At 44.5% G+C, this 26,082-nt stretch overlaps 1 protein-coding gene and 1 long non-coding RNA gene across 6 annotated transcripts in view; both read left to right on the forward strand.

Annotated features, from left to right (window-relative positions):
* Positions 1–4,660: 4,660 nt before the first annotated feature.
* LOC141957534 (uncharacterized) lies at positions 4,661–19,080 on the forward strand. Its single transcript, XR_012633126.1, has 3 exons — positions 4,661–4,769; positions 4,997–5,081; positions 18,971–19,080. It is a non-coding gene; the product is annotated as an uncharacterized LOC141957534 (long non-coding RNA).
* Positions 19,081–21,524: 2,444 nt separating this feature from the next.
* Positions 21,525–26,082, forward strand: part of MTCL1 (microtubule crosslinking factor 1) — a 113,333-nt gene continuing 108,775 nt past the window's right edge. For 2 of the 5 annotated variants that reach the window (XM_074899195.1, XM_074899198.1), the window contains exon 1: positions 21,525–21,991. The gene's annotated coding sequence lies outside the window, so the exon portion shown is untranslated. The remainder of the gene's footprint in view (positions 21,992–26,082) is intronic. The other 3 variants (XM_074899199.1, XM_074899200.1, XM_074899196.1) reach the window with 2 other exon arrangements.

Below are 26,082 nucleotides of genomic sequence, written 5' to 3' on the forward strand. Positions count from 1 at the left end.
TGAAAAATGCAAAAGCTCTGTCCACAAGCCTGGAAAAGCATACACTCATGGTTCAATGGGAGGAAAAAAAATGGAAGGTAACAATGCTGAAAGACAAGTGCACTTCAAACTGAATCTCATTCTGCTGACTACAGTCCTTATTTGTAATGTCTTGATTTCTTTAACTACAGCTGGGGCAAGGGATACTAGGCTATCTAAAATGCCAGGTAACATCTTGAATTAGAAAAGGCAGGGAGAAAACCAAGATCTGATCTGCAGTGAAACCATCCACTCGGAAAATGCTTTTCAATGCAAAAGTAATAACTGCATGCAATTAACTGTAACCGTAAACCCAAGCTAATATAATAATGTGTTTATTCCCACTGAGTGGGTTCCTGTGAGTCTGATCTTTTGCATCTCCTTAATCCCTGCACATGCTTCTTTATGAATTTTCCTTTATAATACTCTGCTTCGCTACCTGCTGTCTGTGTGCCACATGCAATTTTTGTAGGCATGTCGGATTATCTTTTTAGCAATAGCTAGCACCGGCTGGCATTTGCATGCTACCCGTATTCAATTCAATTACTGACTGTCCACAGGACAGTAATTGCAGTTTCAGGAAGCTAAGGTTAATGAATAAATTGAGTTTTATGTCTTCCTGGGTCATAAGATACTGATGGGTAAAATGTATTTGGATAGGATAGATTTAAACTATGGCAGTTGTGCTAGGTTATGCTAGCAGCTCATAAAGAAAGCTTAGGTGTCTGCTGAAATTGAAAATGTCATTGATGATGGAACCCCATGGAGGATGGAAGAGAGCTATCCTGACCAGTTCAACTTCTCTTTTCCCAGTAAATGGACACAGCATGCAATTATGTCAGTGAGAAAAAGAGAATTTCAGGTTTTCTGCAATAAAATCAACTTTTGCTATGCACTGCACAGCTCTAAATATCAGTGTTTGAAGGACAAAAGGCTTAATAGAGGGTTTTGTCTGATGTAGGGGTCCAAATGAAAATTAGATATTGGCCTCCAGTGCCTGCCCATTTCTGAAGAGGTCAGAAAGCAGTCCCTGGAGTACACCAGTTATCAGCTTGATCAACAGGCATCAGGGTTGATTAGCTGAATCAGCCATCCAGTTCTAATCATCCACTGTCTAGAAACTGAACTCCCATCAAATTAATATGGGGCTTTTTTTGTATGTTTTTCAGAACACTTTAGCAAGTCAGTGGTTCCAGAGAAAGTCTAACTTGTCCCAGTTCTGCCATGAGAAAAGAAAGAGGAGGAGGTTATGCTGCTGTAATGGCTTTTTGAAAGCAGTATGCCTTTTAATAAAGCATTGAGACTCACATTTTCCTACATGGTAAAAGAGAAGAAGAAGGGAGTAGTAACTAAGGGAGGGAAAATGCAAATGTGAGTAGGGATGTGGGACAGTCAAGCCCACATCTCAAATGTCACACAGCAAGTAGTAATTCAGCTGAGAGTCAGATCTGCCCTGTGTCGCTTGGGGTGTTCAGTGCCTTATGCTTTCCATCTTTCTTTACATCCCCTTAGACTCCTGTGAGGAGCTTTAGCAAAGGCTGACCACAGAGAGCTGGACCTGTTTCCTTCCTCCTCTGGCACACTGCAACCTTAGCACATCTGGTCAGGCTTGTCTTTGATCTCCCTTAAAACTCTTTGTCAGAAAGTATGTCTCAGCCATGGCTAGCACCTTGACCTTTCTCCTGAGCACATGACCCAATGTGTCCCCTTCTTTCTCAATTAACTCCGTACAAGGCTATGTTAGCGAGGGCTCAGAAGCTCAGTAACCACTTATCTGGACTTTAACTGCTCAGTGTGCTTGGCCACTGTTGCTTTAGGCAAGAGAATTAGAGGAGTGTTTGAGGAGAAAACAAAGAGAAAATGGAGAATGGATGGGAGTACATCACCAATAGATTGAATTTAGATGTGAGAGTGGAAGTGGGGGAGCAACGGAAGAAGACATGAAACTAATCAAGCAAATAGTAATGAAGTACTGGAAGAGGAAATTGTGCTCGTTAGTATTAAACCAGTATTGTCAGCCTGACAGAATTAGTGGGGATGATGTCTACGTTGTCATCACTAGCCGAGCTGAGCCGAGCTCCTGGAGTGCCCAGATGAACCATCAAAGCAGTCTTTTGCTAGTCAGAAGGGGGGTAGCTGAGCACCATACAAGCTGCACACCAGCTCTCTCCACAAGCTGCACACCAGCTCTCCCCAGGCAGCCGCAGCGATCAAGCAGGGCTCAGATCCTTGGGCCAGGATCCAAGGAGCGGTAGCGTGAAGGTCTTGTGCACGTTTCACACCTACAGCACAGGACTGACAGGAGCCTCCAGAGCACTGTTGCAAGGGGAGTAAAAGAATTAGAAAGGATGGTTAAGATGGAAGAAGGAAGCAGACAGACTGAAATGGAAGAGAAAAACTGAAACAAATGTTGATAATATTAAAAGCATAGTCTAGATCTTGCCAACAAAATTGTTAGCGTATGAGGGGAAGCATCTTTCAATTAGAATCCACCTGTATGTACTTTGGTTGTTTCTAAAATATATATGTAGGGCTACTTTATATATGTGGTTGCACAGAAAACTAGTCCTCTGCTTTGTGTTGAAACTGTGCCAATAACAGCAGCTAAAACTGCTTTTCTAGCATTGCAATATTTCACTTGGCATTCCATGTGATGCACAAGACAGCAGAACCAAAAGGGAGATGGATTAATGTAGGTAAGTATTTTCTGCATTGGACAAACCTACTTAATGCCATTACAATGTACCTACTTATTCCTCCCTTGTGGATACACAGGCACCTAAGCATATGTCAGATAGTTTGAAAATGTTGCTGGCAATAAGAAGGGCAGTGTCCTTGACCCTTCACCTCTGACATAGCCATAATTAAGGAATTCCTCAAATTCTGAATTGGAATCATGAGTCATTTTATCCCGTTTATTTATATTTTATAGTAATGCAACACAACAAAGGTATATCTTGGCCTTTCTTTGCCTTCACACCCTTTTAAATAAAAATTTCCACATAATATTGCCTATATTCCATGTTTTTTCTCTTAGCATATGGTCAGATGAGGGTGCTCTCTCCTAATGACTAGTAGTTATTTTCTAATAATGCTAAGATTTCCATAACTAAGATGGATGTTTCTAAGGGAATGACTATATGAGTGCTTGCAGCTGTGTTCAAAACATAGCACAGCCAAAGACTGTCATGAGTGATGTTACACACCCAGAATTCAATTCCAAGCAGTGTTGGGGCTGCATTTTAATAGCTCATTTTAGTTCCTAGGCTTCTTCATGAAAATCAAAATTCTGGATGTTGTAGGATTAGTCAATGACAAAACCCAGCTGGAAGATGATTTTTTTTCTCCCACTGAAACTGGGTGGAGATCTGAGTTTGCATCCTTGCTCTCTAACTATTCTCTGTTCCTGGCCAAAGCAGAATCCCTTGCGATTGTGATCCTGAGCCTGTTTAAATAATCCTTTATAAGGGTTCTGATTTTCTCATTATAGACACAAATTTCAGATCTGAGGTTCTGGTGTCTCTATAGCTCTTTCCTAGGCTCTATGTGATTATATTAGCTCATGGCTCTAGTCCTGAAGAGAGTGTAATTTCATCCTCACATTTCAAAAGGTTAATCTCTTCTCATTAGCAATAAAGGGTCACATCATGTGGCTTAAAAAAAATAGTAACATACATCTGAATTTCCTACCCATGTGAGCAGTGGAAAAATGAACAGGAGTGGGAAGGCGTCATCACATCATATACTTAACTCATCTAAATCTGGATGTTTAAATTAGGTTCCTCCACCAAGTAGAGTCAGGAGGAGTCATCTCTTTCACTGTTAGGAAAGTCAAGAGAGATTAGGCTTCTAATTTATTTATCAAAATATTTTATTATGTACCAAACACCTTTAAAAGGTGCTGTGATTATCTCACCTTCTTCCCAACTTCACAACTTCTTAAGCTGCTAACTTACTGAACCTGCTGAACTTTCAGAAGTACACCAGAACACCACCTTCTCTTGGGCTCTAGACCACAAGAAACAACAAAGAAGCTTGAAGAAAGATGAGAAGGAAATACTTTCAGAAAAAAATCCAGAGTTGAAGAGGAGGAGCTGCAGATGTGTGTCACAGCCACAACAGTACCTACTATGTTTGGAGTTAAACCTCAGCCGGCCTGAACTGCGAGAGCTTAATGAGCAAAATTGGCCATGCACTTAATAAATAAATGAAGAAGGTCATGTTTTGAAGACCTAACTACAGACAATCCGATCATGATGGGGATAACAAGGTATTTCTAGGAGGCAAAGGTGTGACTCCAGCAGAGCCAGGTAGGCAGGGGCTGTCGAGGGAAGGGCCACCAAGCCGACGGTGCCTCACGAGCTGATGCCCAGCATTCCCTGGGGGCTGTAAGGGCCCCACCGCTGCAACAGCCTCCCTGCCGTTGGCTTCAGCAGCCCAAAGGTTGCACAAAGCTTTAATCTGAATCTAGCTAGATGAAAGCTGCTGCAGGCATACCTAGCCATGCCGTAATGGCAGCTTTGATTACAGTGTAGGTATCTTTGAAAATAGAAGATCTTGAGAACTGAGGTCAGGATGTGATTATAAGAATTACAGGGTTTCCTGAAAACCCATTGATTCTTCTATTTTAATCCTGATGACCAGCTACGTCAAAATGATCTGCCAGGAGCCATTGCGGCCAAATCCACAATAAAGGAAACAACGCATGGATCTGCACCAGACATCGGAAATCTTCCCAGAGGAGAGAAGAGGTAAGGAATGTAGAACTGGCCTTGTCACTTCTCCTCTGGCAAATGACTAGCTCTCAAAAACCCTGATTAAGTTTCTGTCTAAAATGTGATTTCCATTTGCTCCCTAAGGTTTAAAAATAGTGAAAAGATTTCAGCAATTAATGACACTCTCAGTTATCTAAATTAGAAGTTGCTGCTGTTGGTTTCACATATTAATGGTCTCTTCTTTTCTTCTTGCCTTGCACCAGGACACTGTTCCCTGCTACCATCCTCCTGGGCAGCAGCCACACACCAGAGAGGCAAATCACACACCAGTGGTACTTGGGGATCAGAGTAAGTTTTCTGCCACTTTTGGATTCACTTAGCCTTTGGAGCCCTTTGTTCAGGTTTACCCACGGGCCTGCATCTCCAGTCTTTCCTTACATACTCAGTCTTGTAAAAGTGGGAACAGTTTTGCCTTTATGAGTGTTTTTGACAACAGGTTTACTTTACTGGCTGTGATGGAAATCCTCTAGATTTGCACTACTGCGAGCTAAATGGGGCTCAGGGGATCCATGTGTGTGGGCTATAGACTGCTTAATTGCATGTGGGCAGTGTTGTTCTCTGACTCAGAAATATCTTTACCTTGAGAAAAAGTAATACACCCCAAAGAAATTCTTGTCCTTCTCCATTCATAGTCATCATCTTTTTAACCTTGCCCTAGATTTGTTTTAACACAATTTATTGGTTAAATGTCAAAAAAGACTATTAGTTGTTTCCACTGAAATCAGTGAATAATAAACACATGTGTTTTACTCCTGTACTGTAACTGGGCATGTTTGTGATAAATAGTCCTAATTCAAAAGCATCTCACCTGCTCTTGATATGACAGCAATAGAAACATAGCTATATGCTGTGTTTCTGGCAGAGTTTCAGTTCTTCCACAGAACTTAAATCGTGACCAGTTAGCTTAAGCTTCAGGCTTTAAAACTCAATGTGAGTAATGAAGAGAAAGCAATCTGATTAGCTGGTGAGGCTGACTACAAGGCACCTTCATTACAAAGGAGCTTAAAAAAGGAACAAAACTATACAAAATAGATTAAAAGTATAATAATAATAATGATAGTGTCAAACAGCATAACAAAGTAAAATGTCTCCATTCAACTGAAATTAATATTTAATAGATGGCACGGTGTTGTCCATGGCTTTATATTCTTCTATTTTAATGATCTTTACCACAGCTTGAGGTCCTTTGTCTCGTCCCATTCTACTGACATCAGCTGGAAGAGACAGAGATTAAAACAAGGGTAATTTCCCCATGGTCGTTGCTTGGCACTATTTCTGCTTTGCTCAGCCATGAACTGAAAGTTTAAAGGATGAAGTACTGTCACTCAGACTGATTCTTCCCTCCACCCTTTCTTACCAGGGTTAACCACTCAGCCAGTCACCAAGGAAACATGAGGCTCCTTTGCCCATCTTACTGCCACCCTACAGCCTCATATTGAGAACGTCACCATAATCTCATTAGGAGGTTGAATTTGCCATTGAAGCTTGAATTCCCATAACAGGAGGGGAGTGGACTAATGCAATTAAGCAAATTAGCATTTTGAGCCATTGCATGATATCTGTCTAATACCATGAGCAAAGACTAGGCAGTTTTCTTCCCCTGTTAAAAAAAAAAAGAATCAACAAAAGCAATACCCCACTCCTCTCCCCACATTATGTTCAGGGAAGTACTGTAGCCCTCTCTCAGCTGTAAAGGTCTTTACAAATGGGAAGATAATTATTCACTTGACCAGAAACTGAATTGCTTCCCCTTCTTTTTCCCAGCACTCCCATCCCAGTGGTTCTGATTATTTTTATCTGTGTAACATTTATACTTCTAAAGGTAAAGTAGATAAAAAAGGAACGTTTTGGTTTGCTTCTCTCTTATGCTATGTGACAGTGGTTAGACAAAATTCCTATTGGTTTCAAATCTATTTTGATGTGAAGTGTTTCTTAAGTGCTATGAATAACTATTTTAAAATACACCAAATTTTCTAGAGATAATTCCAGCATATTCAGTAATTCTCTAGAAATGCGGATTATTAAATGCCTAAGGCAGAGCTTTTCTGCCTTTTGTTGTGGGGTTTTGAGGCTAATCCAGTTCCCTCCTCCCTCCCTCACCCTGCCAAGTAAACAAAGCCACAAGAGCGGAGTGTAGCGAGAATCAGGAGCCATAAATCTTTAAATAATATGCTGGCACGTGAGTTTCAAAGGCAGTGTATTTCTCTGGGAGCCCGGGGGAGTGAGGGAAGAAGGGAGGGGAGCAGCCGTACCCTCCTGCAGATAATGCTGCCATCTCCATCACAGCATTTCTTCCTGGGGAGGTGGAAGATGGAACAACATGGAGAGGATCTAGAAACCTTTTACACATATCGATTACCAAGGAGTTTACATCACGGGCTGCTTGCTGTCTTCAACTTTGAATGAGAAAGGCAGGAATAACAAGTGTAAATTTTAGATGATGTTACTGTGCTACCACTCATCTCCTCCCGAATAAATCCCTGTCTGCCACCAGGCACTACAGTCAGAAGGAGTGAGAACATGGGTTATTACTAAATAAGGGCATTGGTTATATGCTCCACTTTATATAATACATGGTCCCTATCCTAAGCTGCTTACAAGATAGATATATATATTATGTAGGCAGTATACATAGTCCCAAAGGATAGTGTAATCTTAGCATTTTTGCCTGAAAACACAAGTAACTTCAAGACTGAGTCAGTACTGAGAATATCTGTCACAAAATTGAAAATAGAATGTAGTACAGATGATGTCGTGGTTATTTGAAAAGTGTCACAAGGCGAAGTATTTCAGTGGTCACAAACTCCCAAAAATGTCAGAGCTGAGCTGGTACTGAAGAGAAATCGAAATGTGCTGAAACAGAAAATACAGGACTGAGGCTCACAAACAAAATGAGCTCTGCACTGTGATGGCAACAGCCATACAGTTTGCATTAAAGTGTTTTAGTGTTTATGGTATCAGATTAGATAAGGACAAAAAAAAAAAAAAAGTTTTAAAATATCTTTTTTTCCCTCCTGATACCATTACAAGGTAGAACCAGGGGATTAATTACTTCCCTATGTAAGTTCTTACATAACATCGCTGTAAAGCAGTCATGTTTTGCCTATTTGTTTTTTTCCCTTTTATCATGTTTGGATTTAAATGTAGCCTTAATCCTGCATATCCTGCCTTGAAAAGCTTAGATCTGTAATGTATTGTATAGTATTCTTTAAAAGGCTTTGCTCTGTAGTGTGTGGTAGTCTTCAGTTAACAATATAGATTCCAATTCCTAACCTTATACTTGATAGTTTTGCTTGGATAATATTCTTCATTTGATAAATTTTAAAATTTTAAAACAAAATTTCACACTAATTGAGACATAAAAACCCAGCAAAAATAATACCATTATTTAATATCACTTATTAGATGAAACATGCAGTAGCAACACAGATTTATGGGCAAATTCACCAAGATACCAAAGAATACAAAATAAAGCATACCATCTAGTAATGCTGAGTTTACAGTTTATATATATTTTCCTATGAATTTTTCCCCAACAGCTTATAGTTTCCTATGACTTTTTTCCCATATTCTAAAGAACATTACAGAGGCAACTGAGACACAGCCTGTGAATCTGGCCTTTTGCTTTAGAGCAGATCTCTGAGGTTGCAAGACTGTTATGGTGAGACCAATATTATATGAAGTGAGAGCAGCAGGGCTCAGGTCCAAGCCTTCACGGTTGTAGCAGTGGTTCCCTCAAAAGTATAAGTCACCAAAGGGAACTCACAGGGAGCAGCTCTGTTGCAGGCAATTAGCTTGGAAGTAGAGAAGTGAGTACCTGGCTTTTCTCTGATCACACGGTGACCACTGACCACTTACCTAGTGTCTTGTCCTGAACCTGCCTGTAGTCTGTACAACAATCACAGTAATTAGCCAGAGCAGCATTTAATAACTTAGAAGAACTGTAACCTAATTTCTTCCAGTGTATCACATGCATGATACAAGAATGGATACACATACCATCATTCCTAGTCTTTAACTAATTTTGCATCAAGCTACTCAGTACATATTCTTGAAAATTCTTGAAGAGCAAGCACCGTAAGTGTGGCTTTTTAGCACGAAAGAAGAGATTGAATCCATATTTTATATCCACCATGAAATCCAACTTTGTTTGGAGGGCTGTGAGTGCTGTCCCCACAGTGAGTGGATGGATCTTACTTGCTCTGGAGGATGTAAGGTAGAAAAGCACTGCCAAGCACCTGTGACCAGATTTTCCTGGTCACCTTGCTTTCATCCCACAGTGAAGTAATGAGTTCAGCTGACGAGCAGCAGTTATCCTTTTCCCACTCCTTCCCTGTTCTCTTTTTGATGGTATATTTTGTGGCGCTGTGATTTCCTGTCATAAAATGGTTTCAACAGGCAGTTTACACAGCTCACCTCTACTACAGATCAGGCATGAAATATATACCAAAGCACAGCTTTGCATCTCTGCCTTGACCCACTGCCAGACTTAAACATAATGGTTTCAAACTCTGTGGGCCTACGGCATCTTTCTTACCCCTGATCATATTTTAGGCTTGGAAAGAAGCCAGAAGCATAGGTAACCCCATGAAGATGGTACGATAAGACCTTAAAAATTATGCTGCAGGCAAGAAAGTTTTGAAGAGAGGAGTAATGTGGCCCAAAGGGCAAAAGTGATTTTGATACTCTGAATGAGTTAGAATACTCTGAAGGAGTTAGAAGAGACGAGAAAGCAGGAGATGGAGATAAACAAAGGCACAAGCATGCTTCAGGGAAAGCGTAGTAAAGGAAAAGAAACTTAATACCAAAAGTGAGCCTGCCTTTTTATATTCTCGGTGTTGATCTCTTTCATGCAGTCACGTTAGCACAATAGGTGTTTGCCTAGACCACAGGATCCATTCATACCTTTTTCATCTCTTCAGGAGTTTTTTAAAATAGTACGTGGCTTTGCCTCCTGAGATGGTGAACTCTTTTCTTGAATGGAAAAAGGATGGTGTACAGAACACAAAATTAAAGCAGCTAAAGGGAGTTTGAAAGTTACGGATTATGATAAACTTAAAAATAATTAGTGACAAGTGTCAATTTAATAGATGTTAAAGATCTTTCTTGGTCTTTAGCGGAGAACAGAAGTATTATAAAAATCGATGCACATCTCTGGAGTGTGGCAATGCAGATTTTTAGTACAGAAGTCCAAAAGACATGAGGATGCAACCTTTTGTGTGGCATGCAGAGGCACTGCCAGATCTGAATCCATTACTGTTGACAGACAGCAAAAAGGATGAGTCAGGTGTGTATTCTTCTTTATTCAAGTGGTGGCTGTCATCCTGTAATGCTTCACATTATTATTCACTGTTTATTGCTGAAGGGAGGTGCCCCAATTTTAATATCAGCACTTTGCCTGAATAAATTCAGCATGCCTGGGTTTTGGGAGAAGCAACATTGATTCATTTAGAAAAGGTGACTAACAGCAAATGAGAATAGGGTAGGGAAAAAGATAAAAATAATGGACCCTTAGTGTTCCTTTTGCAGGAAAGGCTCTATTTATGGTGCAAATGATACAAAATTAACGTATTCATGAATAAAAAATGGGAGATGGCACAAACATAAACTCACTGTTGTTAAAATGAAACTGTGCTGCCATGCTGCTCATGAAACACTGCATTACGCTGGCACTCCTCAGAGCAGCAAAGCTACTTACCCTCAGAGGGGTGAATGGCTTCTGCACCAGTGAACACAGAAAGCAGAGGGACATCCTCCGGTGACAAAGGCCTGTGATGTGTGGGGTGGATCTGTTAGAGGGAGGCACTGCCAGCGAGCACTGTACACGGCCATGGTGTCTCACGGGGCCTCCACCAGCCCCTTCCTCCTCCCTGCCCTCCATCGCCCGGCTCTTCTTTGTCCACTTGGAAAAGGCATGTGAGGGATGGGAAGAGAGGGAGGTAGAAGCTGTTGTCAGGCTGCACTGGGATAGTTTTCCTAATATACTGTAATGGGAAGTATGTCCTAAACCTAGAGGTATTTTGTTAATCGTTGGAAGGTAATTTGATTTGTAAGCTTGCTTCTCTTTTTCTCCTTGTCCAGGTTTTTTCCCCTTTTCCCCCAAATTCTCCACTCTGCTGTGTGATGGTTGATTCCCTTAATTTATCTAATTCTAAACTCTTAGAAATCTCTCTTTATCATATTTAATTAATGCAAAAGTGAAGGATGCTCTGGGGTTAAAAACACAGAAATTGGTTTGCACTGCTGATTTCAGATACCACCAACCTGAAATCAGGAATCAGGACATGCCTTTTGAGGTCCTACCTAATGAAATGGCCAGAACTTGCCATAAACAGTTTATGGCTTGAGAATTATTTGTAACAATTACATTGGAAATACATGAAACAAGTAATGAATTTTGGAGAACCATAAATGGATCTTTAGCATTTTGCAAACATATACAAAAGCTAAATATGCTGAATACATTGTAGAAAGACTTACTCACTCATCTCTACTCCCCAGTCCTGCATGGGTCTAAATTTAATTTACCACTAAGTGTTCTATTACCTGATTTCAGTAAGGTTTTCCTAGAGTCTGTCACAGTCTTGAGCCACCAGAATAAAATTTTGCTATCAGCAGATTTGGTGAATGAGGACATTCACTTCCGCTTCTAAATTGCAAATAAACAGATTAAAAATGCCAGTTGTATTGTAATATTCCTTGACAAATTCAACAATTAACAGCTTTCCATTTTTGCCAGTTATCCCTCCATACTTCCCACCCTGCAGTAAGTTTTCGGCTCATTACAAGATGATTGTCAACAACATCCAAAGACAGATTTTACCAAAACCCTTCAGAAAATTTTAAATAAATGGCAGCTCCTGTTTGTTGTGCTCATAAGCTCTTAGTATTTAGAAGAAAGTTAGTTGTTCTATGAAAGTCTCAAGAGTTTCATTTCATTATTTTTAATTAACATCTCTGCTACACTCAATGCAGAATCACCTTCTGCACTCTCCCAGAGTTTTTGTTTGTGATTTCACCTCTGTGCTGACATCCCCTCTTGGTAGGGGAGATCTTCCTCCTTTTTTTTTCCCTAGGCTTAATCTAGTCTTACCCAAATGGTCACTACCCGTGCCAGCATAGTCAATGGATTTAACTTTCTGCATGGACACAAGCAGCAGAGCCAGCACACACACAGCTCCAGCTCACACCCCAGCCCACACTCTCAGATTATCCATATGGCCCAGCTAGGTATAGATGAGCAAGCCACCTGGCTCACCAGTCTCTCCTTGGGGATGGGTAACACAAAACCTTGGGACAGAGAGCCAAGCCCACAGCAGCGTGGTGGAAAACCCAACCTCAGGCATGTCTCCTCTCAGCTCAGGGTTCAGGGGCTGGGGTTGGGGCAAGTGCCTCTGCCTGCAGATGCAGGCAGCATTGCCTGCACCCCACAGCAGTGCTGCACCCCACTGGTTCTCACTCCTGCCACAGCAGTAACACTCCTGAAACACCCTCTGCCATGGCATCCCTCCAACAAGTGCCTGTTCTTACCGAGGGTTAGGATAAATTAATTTAAGAAGTTTCAGCGTCAGTGTAAAAAAGACAGCAGTGTGAACTTATAATTGCTTCCAGACCAAGATACATATCCGAGAAACTGAGGTTTTGGTTTATCTTGTCTTTAATGTAAAAAGATCTTCATATGAATTTTGGACTAATTATGCACAGGTAAGGCATTCAAATACATTTAACATCTCAAGACCGGTCCGTGCTAGCACCATGCTGTCACCTCACAATTTTAAATAGAGAATATTAGAGCTTTAATTCCATTGCCAGGCAATAAATTGAACAAAAAGATATTTATTCCTTCAGAAGCTGGAGAATAGGCTCCAAACCTTCTTACCAGGTAACTAGAAAACTCTTCTTCCTCCCCCTGTTTTTCTTGCCCTGTCAGGGCACTTCAACATAGTTCTGAGCTTAACCCTACAAGCTGAAATGCAGTAAATCAATTAGCTGTCAGATTGTATTTTACTCTTTATAAAATGCAGGCATTTCCCATACTAAATGACGTAAAGAACTGTTTCAAACTAGCCTCAAAAAAGAGCCCCAAAGTGTTGTAAAGATATAACAGGGGTCTGATTTTTGAGCCTTTTTTTTAATTCTAATAATTCAGTGTTAAGGACATTTCTTGGATATGCTACAGGCATCTGCTGATCTGAAAATATTTTTTAGTGCACATTAACTCCCTGGTTTAGTGAAAATCTTTATTGTTGACCATTTGTTACAGGTGCAGGGAAATAACACTATCTGTTCTGCTACTGATCAGAAACACAATGTAACACGCTATAAGACAAGTTAAGAAAGCAAGCAAAGCTTATTCTTCAACTTCGGAATAGGAGTATTTGTTTAAATTCACAAATTAAAGTCAATGACTTACGGAAGGAGTGTGGAACACTGAACATACCACTAATACTATTTCTGGTGACGTACTGTGCTTAGATTGTGCCTCCATCTTCCCCTGCAATCAGTGGTCCATCTTCTAAACATCCCTCTGATGTATGGAATTCAATCTTACTTGCTTATGCTTCTCTTTATGTCAGGATAACACATTCCTGCTCATTGGCTTCTGCTTCTTCCGAGCATTTATTTTTTGGTACTTAAGCCCTGATGAGTAAGAGTTTGCATTCATTTCTCAACTGATTGTGGAGCCTTTTTGGCTGAGTCTAAACTAAGTAGGAAGTAACTATGGGCTTGCCTCAAAGGTGTTGCATAATTAAGAGCTTGACCATCACACAGGGGTGCAATGACATGCTCCAAATTTGGACGGGAGAGTTGGAGAGGAAATTCCATGTGGAAGCACAGGCAGGGAAGCAGACTTCAGTAATCAGCTTTCATGAGCCCTAACAGAACAGCAGATGCACTGAGGACAAAGCAACTCCTAAACCATCACAGTCAGAGTATTTGTAAGAAGCAATTGTTTGGGATTTTTCAGAGGCAGAAAAAAAAAAAAAAACCACAACAAAACAGGGAGCAGCTGTCTCAAAACCAGACAAATCAAAAACAGCAACAGCTTTGAAGGGAGCTGTCACTAAAGCCAACAGTCCTAAAGTTTTAGGATCAATTGAAGGTAGATTAATTAAAATTACTGAAAAGAGACAACATAAAGAATACAGCATGCCTGCCCATGGCATCTTAAATGGGAATGAAAAAAACCTGGGATTTAGTTTCTGCTGGGAACAGCCTCCTTAATCATGAAGGAAATAGCTGAAGAGGTGGTAGGGGTAGGAGGAAATAATACAGTGGGAATGAAGCACTGTGGAAAAATACTGACTCTTTAATTGCTAAATTTGGCACAGATATACATAGGAAGTTAATCCTATTGAATGTTTGCTATACTGGGATATCGGTTAGTTATCGGAGGCATGTATGTGTGTGCAGAATATGATATTTTCTGCAGCTTTCTTCAGCCAACTGTACCATTAGAAATGGATAACTTCTAATATTCTAAGACTGATGTTTTGCTCAGTGTAAGGTGACACTTCCCTTGCAGAACAGCCAAATTAATAACACTGCCAACCAACAGTCATCTTACTAGTCTGCCTCCTCAGCTTTTAAAATATTATTCATAATTCTGCAAAATATTTCTGGTGTTGAGGTATCAAACTGTATCTTAAAAACAGTATATCCAGTAATGTGTATCAGTCTCAACAACCAGAAACTGTGAAAAGCATCTATCTTCAGTAAGTAATGAGTATACAACCCATCTTTATTTTTCCTCATTGAATGCCTGATAAATTAATGCTACTTTTCTGTGCCGGCTCCTTGATGTCTATGAAGGAAGACCCCAAATGCACTGTTCCTCTTTTGGTGCCTCTGATTAGAGCCAGCCTTTGATTCTCAGTGATTCTTGATTGATTTGGTCCCTCTATTCTGAATGTCACGAAACATCCAGGGGTTCAAAACAATCAAATGTTTTATGGCTTTTAAAGTCTTGATTTAGTACAGTTACCACCAAAAAACCTCCCCAAACCAAACAGTAATGGTCAGCTGGGTTGAGCTGCACCTGTAGCATGAAAGGTTAATTAGAACCAGATGAAGCTGCTACTTTAAAAGAGAGACTTGTTGAAATGCAATAAATAATCCCTTGAAAGGTAGGGAGCTGGAAAATGTGTGGTACACAGTGCTATGCTACAGATAATACCAGATCCTAGGTACTTGGGCCTACAATGGGGAGTGGATAATAAATTCTAAAGTGTGGATGTGGGTGTTTATTGAGGTTGCAGGTGGCTTGTGAGGAGGAAAAGTACAAATTAATTAATATTTGAAACTGCTGTTTGCCTTGTTTAGTAGTGAAGTAAGTAATAACTCTAATAGCATGGTATGTGCTCCTTTGTGTTTGAGGTTCACAGATGCCCCTTGGTATGATAGCGTGATATATTAATTTTGGAGGGTTTTTTCCCACTGGACATTACAGCTGGTTGTACTATGCAGAGATGGGACAGTGGTAACAGACCAAGTCAGACCTCAGCATGAACTTTTGTGACTCTCAGGCAGACACCAGACTGGAAAAAATCTGCCTTTTAGTGCTGAACATGTAGGACTTTACATTCTGGCTCTTTGACGTTTCCTTGGACATTGAAAGGGGAACCACACACCCTTGGGAATACCCACCTGTAACAGGGTTGCAGATTTCAGCCCAGGCAGCAGTGACTAACCCAGAGCTGGAGGATGTGGGAGAGGGGGTAGTTCCATGCTTGAGAAGTGTAGGAGTGCTTCACCCATGTTGCTTGCACAGGGAGGCCCAAGCTCTCTTGCCAGCAAGGGTGCAAGAGCCATGTTTGCTTCTCAGCCATGATCTCAAGAGGTTTCACACACATGCACAAAGGCTCAGCACCAAGAGGAATGACTGACAGCAGTCGGCAAGCCTCATCAGCTCCTTGGCATTTGGAGGTTTGGTCTAATCTCTGCAGGCTGTGGAAGGCTTCGAAGCCAGACCTCCCACTTGCTGCCCTGCGACATGGTCACCAGGCCCTCTGCAAAAGGTGAAGTGCTGCTGTTTTCTCATCAGAGCTGGTTGCTGCTGTGTTTTCTGCAGACCCCCATCCCTACCAGAAAGCATTAGTGGTGACTGCATGATGCCCAGGGGCTCCATTGCTGCTTCCAAGTGAGTGGGCATGGACACATACAAGGAAAAGGCTCTGGTTGTCCATGAAGCTTTATGACCAGAATTAAGATGGCCAACAGAGCTAGGAGTCAGTGAGGTTAGGTGACCATCACAGTTTTGGATGAAGCTTCCCAAAGTCTCCCTAAGCCCTTCTGCTGCCGCTGAAGTCCTTTAAAGGAGCTAGTCATAGAAGTAATTCTATTCCCTGATTGAATAATTGCAATCAGTAATATTGTTACTGTAGAACAGAAGCTCTGGTAAAGAACTGAGACCTTTAATAGTTGGGTTTTGTACAAATAAGGAGCAAGCAGTCACAATTTAGATATAAGTCCTGGGGACAGGAATAAAGCTTTAAAAAAGGTCTTTGGGGCTTTGAATCCCCCAAGGAGAGATAGCAGTCAAGGGAGAGATTGCAAAAACAGTAGATTTGCGAACTTGAAAATGTCACACATCTTTCTGTTGCTGTGCCTCCTTTCTGTTGTTAATGTGTTACTGTAACACCTGCTGGCCCTGATTAGGATTCCTCCGGGATGGTATAATCACAGAGCACAATGTGGCCACAAAGAAATTACAACTCAGGATCTGCAACATACAAAGGGGGAGTAATGATAGACTCAACCAGATATACGCTGTTTTATCCATATATATGGATGCATTTGTGTTTTCCTTTACTGTTTTGTTTTAGCTCCATAAACATCAGTGCTCCCTTATAACTCTGAGACCAGACATTAGAAGTTGGATGCTCTTATGGTGTCATTGAAGTAGATCTCAAATAGGGATTTGAAATAGGAGAAAATAACAGCTTAAGCTTAGGCTACTGTAAACTGGGCTGGCTCAGGGACAAACTTACATTTAGATTGAGCCTCTTCATATCTTCTCTAATTAATTGTAAACTCTTTCGTGCCTCAGCCCTAGAAAGTAATTTAGGCAGCCCTGCACTACCAAAAACTGTGTCTTATGCTTTGTAAAATATGTGATAGCTAATCTAAGTAGCCAGGCTTAGCATCTACTTTTCATAATTATTTGTGCAAATACAACTCGGTTATCAAATGTCTGCATTAATCAGACAAAGGATATCAGCATTGCCAAAATAAATTTGTTGTGAAAGTGTTATGTCTGAGTATTTGTGTTATTCAACCAACACCCAGACGTCCTATTATGTTAAGAGCTACAGAAGCATATAAGAAACCGTTCCACCACCCGGGAGTGTATGACTAATTTACGATAAGAGAAAACAATTGGACATTACAAGCAAATAAAAAGAAAGGGAGAGGAGAATTAGGGTGGGAGTGATGGCCTGTGGCTGCATGTTCCTGTGAGAACCATTAGCGAGTTTTAAGTAAAGGAAAAAATGTTTTGATTATAAATAAATAAGAAATATGATATCAGTAATCCTTACTGGGCATTTGCCTAGCCCCATGGAGATCTCTGTGGTATGTACTTAGCTTTCATATTTGGGTCTTATTCACACTGTGCCTATTTACACCACTCTTGTAGGGATCTCCAAATGGCATCGCACAGACAGCAGAGGACAGAGGAACACAGCCAAAATACTACAGCTGGCCTCATACCACACAAATCTGCCATCTGCACCCAGCCAGGCACGTGCCCAGCGAGGGTTACAGAGTCTGCATTTCTTTGTTATTAAACGCTTTATACTGCCAGCACAACGTAAAGGGACCTTAATGTGACTGAGCATTCGTCTCAGTCTAATGTGTTTTGCTGCTGCATGTTTTCAGTTCCACAGCTATTTTGCTTAAGCATCAATGTAAATAAATCACTTTATTAGGATGCCTAATTGAACTGGTGCTGCCTCTGAATGCAAAGGATAACAAACTTTACTGTATGTTTCAATGAGAGGAAGATGTACAGAATAAAAGGACACGTGTTTACAGAGGTATCCGCTCTTCAGTCCCCTTTCTGATCTGAGGTCACTATGTCATGAGCTTTTAATTATTCTGAGGCTCTATTTATCAAGGCCACCTCCTCAGAAGTCGGGCTGAGTTTCGGTCCTCTTTGCCTTTAGAGGCCTGTGGTCAATGATGCACATTTAAGACATCTTAAAAATAAAGCATTTAGCAATTGAAACAAAGCATTTAGTGGGAAAAAAAAACAAAAAAAAAAAAAAAAAAAAACCAAACCAAAACAAAACACCATAGAAAAACATATATTTATTCATGTATTTGCAATGTAAAATTTACAAGGTAACCACAGGAAACTGGACTCCAGTGTCTCAGATTAATTCTCCCAGACAATTCCCAGCCTTCTGTGAATGTGCTCCTTTTTCACCTCCTTAATTCTTTTCCCCTCCAGTGCAAAGAAGCCTGGCACTGTCTCTCAGCTATTGTTCACAGAAAAATGGCTTATCTTGAGCCATACTTTTTCCTTTCATTTTCCTTTTGAATTGGACGGTTCTGTTCATGGGGCAAAGTCAAAACAGGGTACTCATAAATTGTCAGAGAGCAGTTCCCCTTTCATCACAGGCATAAAACACACTGCAAATCTACTAAGTGAAGCTGGATTTCCCGTCTGTTCTTGAAAGTTACAACCAAAAACAAGTGAGAGTGGCAATATAGTAAAGCAAAGCAACCTTTCTGATACCTCTCATCTAGGGCAACATCCACAATATCTAGTATTTCCATAACAATTACTATTTCTCCGGATGAAATAGAGCATCAGACGTCTCTCACTCTCTTAGCATTCTTGAAGAGGATGGTTGCCTGAACTGACCAGCAGCATATTGCCAAAAGAAACCCCAGCTAAGAACACAACAGCTTGGTAGGAAACACTGATCATGTGTGATGGCCTGACACAAATGCTATGTCATTAAAATGTAACAATAGTTTGTATTTCATAAGTCATCCTTCTAGATCAAAGTCTACCTGAGCCACTTCCTTTTGCTTCTGTAGACTGGTTATCTCACCCGGTCAAGTAAATTACTAACGTTGTACAGGGAGGGAGAATGAGGGGGCTTACACTTGGGAGCGATTCTGTTGTGTTTTTCCTTTCCTCGGAGTCTTTTCTGTAATTTTTAAAGGACTTGGCCCAAGGAAGTCTTCCCAGTACCTCTGCTAGATGTACAGACCGGCAGCAGCAAGTGCAGTCTTGGCCACAAAAGGTTTTTTGCCGTGTGACCTGAAAGGCGCATCTGGATGCGGGAACCGATGCCAACGGCGAGGGAACTCTGAGGCGTAACAGAAGCTGAATTTGTCCAGAGATTTAAAGAAAAACAACGCACCCAACAACAGCAACAAATCGCCCGGTGGGTGCCCTGGAGCCGGGCTTTCATCTCCGCCCACTCGCGGAAGGACCGCCCTGCCCTGCCCTGCCCGGCCCTGCCCTGCCCGGGGTCAGTCCCAGCGGCCGGGGGGCGGAGGGACCCCCGAGCCCCGGCTTGCTGCGGGGTGCAGCTCGCCCATCACCGCGCTCTCCTGGCTGGCGCTGCCCGCGCCGGCTGTCCGGGCCGGTGCCGAGGAGCTGCTCCCAGGTCCTGGAGACCTGTAAATACAGCTCTCATGTGAATTAATTATTTTTTGTCCACCTTTGCAATCTAAGGACTACCTGTTGCATACTCATGCGCGGCACCGGTGTTGCTATCCTGCAGGATAAATCGGTTTTCCCCGCGTTTACCGAGACGGGGAGTCCCGGGATGCCGGCGCGGTCCCGGCTCTCCCCCCGGCTGGCCGGCCCGAGCCGTCTCAAGTACCCCGTGTCCTCTGGCACCGGACCCGGGCCGGGACTACCGGAGCTACCGGCCTGATCTTACCTTGGCCTCCCCGGCTGCTGATGGTGCCCGGTGCCCCCAGGCTCCAGCCGTCCCCGGGTCTTTTGCCCTTCGGCGTAACACCCTGTGCCCAGGTGAGCAGAGCGGGAGGCCCGGAGCGCCTCGGGGTGCTGCCCCCCCTCCCCAAAACCCCCTCGATTGCCTTTCCCTGGGGCGCGCTGCAGTCGCTGCCGTTCAGACGTGGAAGGTTTGAAGCTCCCAAGGACTTGGTGAGCTAGACACGCGTTTATCACCTTCGATGGAGAGATACGGGAGCCACCGCGGCTTGTCCAAGGTCCCGCTGCGCCCGAGCGGAGGAGTCAGGAACATCCTTGGCTCCTCTGCTCTGCTCTACCCATTAGGCTGCGTCTCTTTCCCACGCTTGAGCCTCTCCTCCCTTTCATTTACTCTCCGGGTGCTTTGCAAATGTAAAGGGCTGTAATTTCATATCCCCGTGCTCCAAAGGATGGGTCCGTGCCTTTTGTAGTTTAGCCACAGCCAGGAACTTGCTGATTCCCTCGGATACTCAGCCCTGCCTCTGGGTGAACCTGTGTCTGCCTGGAGCAAAGAGATAATGCGGTGGCTGTTGTTTTGCTGCCGCCAGTCTCTGGAGAGAGAGTTTTCATGAAATCTTAGCTCGGAAAAAATTAAAATACACGGGCAACGCTATAAAGCTATACAGCTCATGGCCGGGAAATGAAAATTTCTCCCCGAAACGAGGCTTTCTGATAGGAAGAGGCTGGCAGAGGCGCCCCTATAATAAAGCGTGCGTGGAAAGTAGTTTGCAGGGAGAGGAGCCTGGCTGGCTGACAGAGGGGGCGGATCCTGCGCACAGGCGGGCAGCGCCGCGCCGGAGCGGCCCCGGCAGCAGCGGGGCTATTTCAGGAGCCGGGCGGAGGCGGCGGCGGCGGCCGGAGCCGGGGGCAGCGGGGAGCCATGGGGTTAGCGGTGCCGGTGGGCTGAGGGAGAAGGGGGGGGTCGGGGGTCGCCAGCGGAGACGAAGGCAGCCGGGCAACACGCCTTTGCTTCAGATTGAGGGGAAAAGGAGGGTTTGGGGGGGCTGCATCACAACTTGAGCTGCATCAGGCTGAGCCAGGCGGAGAGGGGAGCGGCAGGGGAAGGAGAAGGAGGAGGAGACGGCTGCCACCGGGGGATTTGAGCTCGTTTTATTGAAACAAATCAGTGCTCGGCAGAGAGCGGCGAGGAGGAGGAGAGGGAGAAGGAGGAGGAGGTGGAGGTGGGGGGGCAGGAAGAGGGGGATCGCGAAAGAAAAGTGTGAAGTCTGTGGCTGGGAGAAGCAGAAGTGATGAGAGAGCGAGCGGGGAGGCTGGAGGAGGCTGCCCCCCGTCCTGCTGCTGCGCCCCGCGGGGACCGCCGCTCCTGCCGCCGCCGGGCGCCGCCGCGGCCGCCGCTGCCGCCCCGCCGCCCCCGGCCCGCGCCATGGAAGCGCTGAACGGCCCCGGCCCGGGGCCCGGCGACGCGCTGCGGCCGCCGCCGCCTTCGCCCGGCGGCCACCACCACCCGCACGCCGAGAAGAAGAGGCTGCACCGCGCCCCGTCGCCCGCCAGACCCTTCCTCAAGGACCTCCACGCCCGCGCCGCCGCCGCCGCCAAGCCGCCGCCCGCCCCCCCCAAGTCCCCCGGCCTCCCCGGCCGGGCGCCCCCCTCGCCGCACCCGGGCGCCCACCCGCCGGCCGCGGGGCTCCTGGCGGCGCCGGGCCGCCTCTCCCGCCGCCCCGCCGCCCCCGGGGGCAAGGCCGCCGCCACCGCCGCCGGCAGGGCGGGCGCCAAGGCCGCCCCCTGCGCCAAGCGGGCGGCCCGCGGGCCGGAGCCGGGCCCCGGTGGCCGGGGCGGGGGTCGGCAGCCCGGTGGCGAGGCGGCCCCGCCGCCGGGTAAGGGGAGGAAGGGGAAGCGGGGCGCCGCGGCGGGCAGCGGCCATGCGGCGGCGGCGCTGGCCCGCGTCGGCCACACGGACAGCAGCTCCGACCTCTCCGACTGCCCCTCCGAGCCGCTCTCCGACGAGCAGCGCCTTGCCCCGGCCGCCAGCAGCGACGCCGAGTCCGGCACCGGCTCCAGCGACCGGGAGCGGGAGCCGCCCGCCGCCCCGCCCGCCGCCGAGCCGCCCCGCACCGGCCACGGGCGCGGAGCCCCGCCGCCCCCCGGCCCCCGCGGGGAGCCGCCGCCCGCGGCCCCTGGCGGGGGGCGAGCCCCGAGCTGCGGGGAGCCGCCGGCGGCGGCCCCGGAGGAGCTGCAGCGGGAGGTGGAGGAGCTGCGCTCGGAGAACGAGTACCTCAAGGTGAGCAGCGCCCGCGGAGCCCGGCCGCGGCGGGTGTCCGCCCGGGGGAGGGCAGGGCAGGGAACTGGGAGGCAGCGGGAGCGGCGCAGCGCCCTCCTGCCCCGGGCTGCGGGGTCCGCGCTGGCGGCGGCGTGGGGCTTCGCGCAGGCTGAAGTCCCCTCCCGTGGGACACCCCACACCTCCCGGTCCCCGCGGGACCAAGTGCCCGATTTCACCCGCTCCCGGAGGCAGGCACAGCCAGGGAGAGCCAGCCGGGCGCCTCGGCGGTCCCCGCGACGTGGGGCCGCGGCATGGCTTAAGGGCAGGTAAGGGGCTTAAGAGCGTGATCGCGGCTCCCTGCAAAAGCCCGATTTGCGGAGGCTGGATGGACCTTAAGTCGGGTGCAACGTGTACTGTGGCAGCGTTACGCTCGGTTGGCGTGGTGGTAGCTCAGCAAACCCCAACTCTCTCTAAAACACCGCAAACACTGCCGGTTCTCAAGATCGTGCTTTCCAGGAACGGTTTTCCTCAATACCGCCCCTTAAAAAAAAAAAAAAAAAAAAAAAAAAAAGAAACTGGTTCCTTCATTTGATGTGGGAAGGACGACAACATTACGCTGTCTATTGTGTTCCTTTATCACTGGAAAGAGAAGCCCCTCCTTGTGAAGTGCTAAGAGAATAACAAGAGCAGCAGTGAAAAGTGTCACTGCATCCTTGTACAGGTCGAAAAGTCTGTGCGTTCATCCTCCGAGAAACTGAAGAGCTAAATTCAGGCGCGCTCTGAGCTGTGTTGACCTGCGAGAACCTTTAGTTGGACTTGCACTTACAATCTGATCTTTTGGCACAGCGAAGAGGCTACATCCATAAAGATCTATAAATAAGATAAACTGAGATAATCATGTAACCACAGCTACTGTACCATTTTAACTCTGCTGCTGGTGAGAACAGTCTTTGTTCCCTGATTTTGCAAATACCCTGTTGTCAAGCAAAATGACCGTGGAAATCCATGGGAGTTTTGTTTCCATAAGGACTGGAGTTGGATATAACCTTGGGAGAGGCGGGTGGTAAACACTGGGCTTGTTAAGGGGTTTTGGCTAAGGGACAAGAAACGATGTTCAGCATAGCAAAAGGTTAACAGCGGGGGTGCTGCATGGTTCTTTGCTGGGTCTGGTGCCACTTAATGAACTGGAAAAAGGAACCAGCAATGATACAGCAAAATTTTCAGATGACATGAAGTTTTTTTTAATCTTAAATCAAGCCCAGCAAAGACCAGACAGAACTTAATCACAGACTTAATCCCCGAGGAATGAGTGAAAAATGAAGGCAGAGGATGGAAAATAAATCTCAGTATTGAACATTTGAAGCACTTGGAGAGAAGAAGAACCGAGTATGCACTTTTATGGGTTTTAAATGTATTGTGTTAACTCAGGAGCTTCATAAGAGAAGGAGCAATGATAGTCTCTGCTCAATGTGAAACTACCGGCAAAAATTATGTTAGGTTTCAGTGGGAACTGAGCAGAGAATAACAAAACATTATAATGTTTTATAGATCTGTAGCTGTTACACAGATCAGTGGGTGTACCTGAAATACTGTGGGTGCTGCTGGTCATCTAGAAAAGGATAATACAGAACTAGACCAATAAAAATTATTGGTGCACAGCAAAGCTTTTATAGCACTCATTGGATGGAAAACTCCGGAGAGTATTAGGGAAACATAATAGTCTAGAAAATGATGAGCAGCACAGAGAACTTTTATCAGAAGCTTCTGTTCTACTTGACAGCCCAGAGACAAGAGATGTAATGAAATCAGAATTGATAATAGGAATTGCTTTAGGACTAAGTAAACTGGCGCTGCCATTAAAATCCATGGAGGCCGAAAGCCCAGGAGCACCTCTTTGCATTACAGGTTTTGCACCATTACAGTACTTAAACTTTAACACATTATGAAGAATGTGTTAAGCCTTCTGTTTCATGTTGAAAGTAATTCTTAACTATGGGAAACTGAAAAAAAGAGTTTGTCTGAATTGCCTAGAACCAACCATTGTTAGGGTGTCCCACCTGAGGGACTTTCTGATCACGGGACCTGATTGACATTGGCAAGTCTTAGGTAAAGAATTTAATTCTACGTTGTTTAAAACTTCTCAACCTGTACAACACTGTGTTCTGGTCTTTCACCTTGATGTCTCCATCATCTATAGCAACTTCTTTGATTTGGATTACAACTTTTTTAGGCTACGAGTATTTCTGGGAGCAGTAGGATAATACAGACTGGTGTCTTGGGGCTCTGTGTCTCAGCTGACTTTCAGTGGGCATGTCCAGGTGCCTGGAAAGCCACGAGCTCACACTGTCACCTCTTGTGAGGGGAATGAGTCTGCTCTGTCTGCTTTCCTTGGCCACCTGGGTGCATGAAGCCTTAACAGTTCTGTTTCTCTCTCAAAATGGTTGGAAACAGGACAGTGGTGCAAAAGTTATCAGGAGAATTCCAAAACTTCATTTTCCTTTCCTGGAGAAACCTATAAAAACCATCTGGAAATTAAAACCACAGCATTGTCTGAGTTGTTTACTCATGGGTTTGTTTGTCATATTTTTTTACAACACAGTTCTCCTGGTTGGTATTGGAGCGAGCTGTGTTTTCCTTTAACTGGAAGGGGCTAAGGGATAACAGGGAAACTGTCATCTGTAAATAGACAAATGATTAGATAAATCCCAGAAGAGACTGTTATTTTCCTGAGCATGGCCGTATGCTGAATTTTGTAGTTGTCACTCTGACATACCTACCTGCAGCTGGAGTGCAACAGTAAGTGCACATACTTTAAAATCCTGTTTCAGAGAAGTTTTTCTTTCACACAGGAGGGTCCTTCATGTATCTTTCATATGTCTGGAACGTAGGCTGTAGAACATAGTGTATATAGACTTAGTGCTAATGACTGCTGGAGATTAAAGGTCTCCAAGAAAAAAACAAAACACAACTGTTTGTTTTTATTTCTATTCAAGAAGTGCTAGAAAGTCTTCCAGAATGCTCCATGGAAGCCTTCGCAGAACAGACTGTTGGTGCTGCAGAGGTCTCAGACTTCATATACTGTGAGCCAGATCTCAACCTGATATGATGTTACCACCTTTTATATTTCCAGGGACTGTGATTTTACCCTAGATGAGACTTTGGCTCCAGCAGGGGCCAGCTATTTGTAGAGTTAAGCCTGTAGGTAAAGTGGCTGGGAAGAGTTTACATTGGGAAGTCTCTCTTCTGCTGCCCCTGTGAAATATCATCGTTGATTTAATTTTCATATATTCTGTAACCTTATTTCAGCTGCCTGTGAGGGGAAGACTCTAATAATACAGTAGCATTTAAAAGGTATCACTTATTTGTTGACGTGTAAGAGAGAAATTATGTCATGCTGCCTGACTTTGTGGAGCCAGGAGGTCATCAGTAAGTGCTAGTGGAGGGTAGAGTTTTGGTTTTTGCTAGTTAGTCATGTTAGTAATAGCAAAATGCTGCCCACACAAGTGGTTGTTTCTCAAGATTACTTTAAAGTGTCCAGCAGGTGAAGAAGCATTATAGACTATACAAGTCCTTGGGAAACTTTGAAAGCAGCTCTTTGTGGTGTAGAGCCCTCTAAAGGATGAGGGAACCTCAGGAAGAGGACCTAAATTTTAGCAATTAAAAATATTCTTGCTTTATCTTGGCCAAAGTTTAATTCAGACTGTTTCAATTAAATAAATGTGCTAGCAGAAACAGCAGTGGTATTTTAGTCATGACTACATGCCCCTTTTCTGTTTACATCGTTCATGGCCACAGTGTGAAAGCAGCCTCCTACGTGAGGCATAACACTTCGTACAGCCCTTAAAACGAACCTGGTGCTTGCTCTGCTTTGCTTTACTGGGCCTTCTCTTTGTGCGTGTGTTGGTGTAAGTTCAACATGCCAGAACTTCTGCTACAGTGTGGACTAGCACAAAAATATATTCTAAATTATCTTTGATTTGTTAGGTAATTGTCTTGTTTATCTTGCTTTGTCTTTTTTTTTTTTTTAGTATTTTTATCTGAGACATTATGCTGGATATAAATTGAATAAGGGGCCACTCCAGGCCCCTTACTCCACTCTGATACCTCTAAAA

This window comes from Athene noctua, chromosome 2 (genome assembly GCF_965140245.1).
Source record: "Athene noctua chromosome 2, bAthNoc1.hap1.1, whole genome shotgun sequence".
Classification (NCBI taxonomy): Eukaryota; Metazoa; Chordata; class Aves; order Strigiformes; family Strigidae; genus Athene; species Athene noctua.